Source organism: Colobus angolensis, unplaced genomic scaffold (genome assembly GCF_000951035.1).
Source record: "Colobus angolensis palliatus isolate OR3802 unplaced genomic scaffold, Cang.pa_1.0 Scaffold14, whole genome shotgun sequence".
Taxonomy (NCBI): domain Eukaryota; kingdom Metazoa; phylum Chordata; class Mammalia; order Primates; family Cercopithecidae; genus Colobus; species Colobus angolensis.
In genome coordinates, this window is record NW_012114488.1 from 22283291 (window position 1) to 22288501 (window position 5211).

Consider the following 5211-nt stretch of genomic DNA (forward strand, 5'->3'; position numbering starts at 1 on the left):
CAGAAATACTTAAAGTTCAAATAAAAAATCCTTTCACCTTGACAACTGCAGGGTGCAGAGGAAGATCAAAATCTTTCCAGAAACAGAAGCAGAAAATTCAGTTTAGGAAAGCAGTTTTCTACTACTTATAGTTTGAGTCCATTCGTCCTATTTGTTCTGGCAAATTCTTGCTATAAAGGGACAGACTCAAGAATACTTTGCAGAAAAGCGTAGTGTAGTTGAAAGGACCTAGGAGGACTTGGAAGGCCCAGGCTGTTGCAGCCCTGCCATTTATTGACTGTGTGGCCTTGCGCAAGCCATTTTATTGCTCTATGGCTCAGTTTCCACATTTGCAAAACGGCAACAATATCACCCACCTCACAGAATAATTGTGAGAATCAAAGACACAGGTGTGCCATAAAACACATTAAAATGCACTATATAAAAGCTAGTTATGATAGGTTATTCTTGTGGTTAGATAAATTGAATGGAATTTTACAATATCTATGGTATTTCCATGACTGCATATGTTCTATGACAGTATGATCTCAGGAAAATTAATTTCACTTGGTTGTGGGGTAGGGGTGGAGAGTTTTTTAGTAGCGATTAATAACAACTTATATATATATCAAATGTACAGTTTACAACATGGTTTTCATTCTCTTTATCTCATTTTAATTCAAATACAATCTGTGAAATATTACTGTAAGTGTGGCCATTCTACAGGATAAGAATCTAAAAGTAGAGAGGTTGAGAAATGTGTTCAAGGTTATCTGGATGTTGGCAACAAGAAGGGATTTGGACTAAATTCGATGATTCCAAATCAGATATATTTTGTACTGCACACACTCTAATTACATTAGAGCAAACTATTTTAGAGTCGACTCACAAAGCTTACTAAGGTTCAGTGACAGCATGTTGCTGGGTCAATTCATGGGCAATCCTGAGTTCTGAGTAAGATACTGCAGAAAATAACATAGAAAGGGCCTGTGTGCTTGCTGTGAAGTGATGGCAGTACTGGAATCAATTTCACCAAACTCTAATGGCTGTGGTATGGTCACATTAGGGCCATCGGGAGAATTCAGGATGTCATTGGGTGTATTAGAAAAAGCCAGCTTTTATTTCACACTGACATGGTTCCCCTCTGCTCCATGACCTTCCAGTCAAGACACAGAGCTTGAGGAAGGAGCAGAGACCCTGCCAGGTGCTACTGTACAAAGCACAACCTGCACGACCACAGCTGTACTCACCATCACCGGGGACACTGGTTTACTGGTTTTCAGACTATGAAGCCTACTATTCTTCAGCAGCTCTTAGGATGCCAGTGAGCCCTGTGTTCCACAGACTCCTTTTTTAATGTAAAAGTACTCCTCCCTTAAATAGAAGAAAGCACAAAGATGATGTTTCAAGCAGGTACATGATCTATAATGTCTGCCCTGGCAGGCAACTAGGCAAGATATTTATTCAAGATATTATTTCAAGATAATGCATAAGCAAAGTTTTTCGTGTTTTACTAAGAGTTCTTTAGTCTTGTTAGGACTAAATTTGGAACTGGGGTTAGGAGAAAGACGCATTCTTCAGTCTAGTCAAACTGCACTGCAGTCAGCCAACCCAAGGAAATGGTGAATTGAGCTATGCCACTAGGCTGGTCCTTTGGGACTACATGGGCAGCAGAGTAGACACTTGGGAAGGCTCTAATAAAGGAGGACATCCACTGATCTGTGGGTTGTATGATCACCCGCAAACTATCAGAGAAGACAAAGGTCTGAATGTCCCTAAAATTTATGTGTTTAAACTTAATGCCCATTGTGGTAGTTTTAAGAGTTGGGGCCTTTGGGGAAATGATTAGGTCATGAAGGCTCTGCCCTCACGAATGAATTAGTACCTTATAAAAGGGCTGGAAGGAAATAGCTTAGACTTTTGTTGCTTTTCTGCTATGTGAGGATATAGCAGCAAGGTGCCATCTTGGAAGCAGAGAAGAGCCCTTGCCAGAAAACAATGCCAGCACCTTGATCTTGTACTTCCCAACCTCCAGACCTGTAAGAAATAAATTTCTGGTGTTCACTAGTCTGAAGTATTATAACATCACAAAAGAACTAAGAAAATTGATTACTCATGAATGTAATCATTCACAGTCATTGACAAGTCACACATTGGCACTGCAGATGAAGTGATTAGTTCTTTCAACAGTAAGCAATAGTAAAACTTGGGAATTTATCATCTACAAACTCCTTTACAGCAAGAATTTTACAATCCAATAATGACATCTATCTATCAATGCTCCATCCTTTCCTACATAATTCCCTGAAAGAATGGTCTACAGTTTCCTTCTCTACTTCCTTACTCCCCACATACAGATGCTCCTCAACTTGTGATAGGGTTATATCTCGATAAACCAATCAGAACTCAGAATGCATTTAATATGGCTCATGTACCAAGCAACATAGCTTAAGTTAGCCTTCCTTAACATGCTCAGAACACTTACATTAGCCTACAGTTGAGCAAAATCATCTAACAGAAAGCCTATTTCATAATAAAGTATTGAATATCTCATGTAATTTATTGAACACAGAACTGACAATAAAAAAACAGAATGGTTGTATGCATGTTTGATGTAGGGTTTCTACTGAATGTATATTGCCTTCACACAGTTGTAAGGTGGGGACCATCTATACTTTAATTAAGTTGATTTTTAAATATAAAATTATAAACATAAGGAGGCCGAACATGGTGGTGCATGTCTGTAATCCCAATGCTTTGGGAGACCGAGGTCGGTGGATCATCTGAGGTCAGGAGTTCAAGACCACCCTGGCCAACATGGCGAAACCCCTTCTCTACTAAAAATACAAAAAAAAATTAGCCAGGCGTGGTGGAGGGCCCCTGTAATCCTAGCTACTTGGGAGGCTGAGGCAAGGGAATCACTTGAACCTGGGAAGCGGAGGTTGCAGTGAGCTGAGATGGTGCCACTGTACTTCATCCTGGGTGACAGAGTGAGACTCTGTCTCAAAATGTATATATATGTAAAAAACAAAAATAAAATTATAAGCCTAAGGAAAGATGTGGTATTTACTATTAAGCTTTACTAAACATGTTGCTATATACACTTCAGGCTTTGCTTTTTAAAAATTTTTGTGTTGATACATGATATTTATGAGGTACATGGATAGAATATACAATGATCAAGTTAGCGCATTTAGGGTATCCATCATCTTGAGTATTTATCATTTCTATGTGTTGAGAACATTTCAAGACCTCTTTTCTAGCTGTTTTGAAATGTAAATACATTATATATTATTTATATATATATATATAACTCTCAGACAAAACTTGCTAAGTTTGTTCTTTGTACATTTTATATATTTTCTGATATTTACTTGATTGATTCATTTCTGATAAAAGCATATTAAAAATATCTCTCCAGCCAGACATGGTGACTCACGCCTGTAATCCCAGCACTTTGGGAGGCCAAGGTGGGCAGATCACCTGAGGTCAGGAGTTCGAGACCAGCCTGGCTAACATGGTGAAACTCTGTTTCTACTAAAAATACAAAAAATTAGCTGGGCATGGTAGCACATGCCTGTAATCCCAGCTACTCGGGAGGCTGAAACAGGAGAATCGCTTGAACCTGGGAGGCAGAAGTTGCAGTGAGCCGAGATCGTGCCATTGCACTCCAGCCTGGATGACAAGAGCGAAACTCCATCATATATATATACACACACACATATATATCCATAATTGTAAGAATTTTTCTTTATAATTTGATTAGTTATTGCTTTATATATTTCAAAGTTATGCAATCACAGACACACAAGTTGACAATTGCCAAAATTATTCCTTTTGACACTTTTTAGTTAAGTTTTGCCTTCTATTAATATTATTGTTCCCATTGATATATATTTCAGTACCTTTATTTTCAAGCATTGTGGTATAGTTTTGAGAGTATCACTTGTAAGCAGCGTGACTCTATTTTTCAGTGACTTTGTAGGTAAGTTTAATCTAGCTCTGGAATAGTGGTTAAAAGCATGTGTCAGACCACCTGAGTCCCAATCCTGGCACTTCCGCTCATCTGTGTGTGATGGGCAGAAGGGCCACATCAATTTTCCTGGGTAATCTCTCCACACCTTAGTCATCTTATCTGTAAAAACATTGAGGATATTAGTATCTCATCATGGGGTTATTGTAGGAACTAAATAACATAAAGTTCTTAGAGCAGTAACTAGTGTCAGTAATTGTTAGCTGTTGAAAAATTTTTTTTGTTGTGATTATGGATGTATTTAGTCCCATTTCTACCATTATTTTCTGTTTTCTCTTTACCAGCCTCTCTCCATTGTTTACTCTCTCCTTTCCTGTCAATATTCTCTTTGTATTTCCTCTTTTTTGAATGATCTATGCGTTGGATTTCTATTCTTTTAGTGATTACACTTATACCCCGAAGCCACCAAATAAATCAATGTAATTAACGTTTCCATCATCCCTGTTCTAGTTGTGTTTTCTCAGCTTCTGTATTTGTCTATTTGGCATCCATTAATTACAAGGTCAAATAATGGCCAAGTTGCTTACATCACCCCTGTGATCAAAGCCCATAATCTGAACCACTTCCTTATCTAATTTTCATTTACCAAGCCAATATTTACCCTCCCTTAGATAAACTATGGCCAGGTCACAGGCAAGTAGGGATAGCCTCTGTGCCCCAAGGCCAATCCGAATTGTTTAAGTCAGCCAACCCTAAGTGTCTTCCCTGACCTCCCTTGCCTTTTCCACAGAGTGCCCAATAGAGGCTCTAGCTAGGCTTTCCCTGCCACCTCTTGTCCCCTGACCAAACCTGATGTGCCCCCATGATCTTATGTGGCAATAAATTATTTAAATGGCATTGGTCTCTTTGTGTTGTCACTCAGTCACCTCCCTAAATTAAAATTCCGCGGCACAAGTTGATACAACCCCAGAATTACAAAGGGATATTTCTCATATTCCTTTGTAATCCCTCTCTTCTTATCCCTACTTCCAGACTTCCTAGGCAAGCACTGGTCTGTTTTCTGTCGGTATAGATTATTTACATGTCCTAAAATTTTACATTAAAAGAATCATACACTATGTACTACTTTTCCTGAATTATTTCATCCAGAAAATTATTTCTGAATTCATTCATGTTGTTAATATATATTAGGTTGGCACAAATGTAATTGTGGTTTTTGCCATTACTTTCTTTTTTTTTTTTTTTTTGAGACGGAGTCT

The 5211-nt window shown here is 38.3% G+C and overlaps 1 protein-coding gene across 4 annotated transcripts in view; it reads left to right on the forward strand.

Annotated features, from left to right (window-relative positions):
- FAM26D (family with sequence similarity 26, member D) overlaps positions 1–5211 on the forward strand; it is a 29816-nt gene that overhangs the window by 16998 nt on the left and 7607 nt on the right. The gene's annotated exons all lie outside the window — the stretch shown is intronic.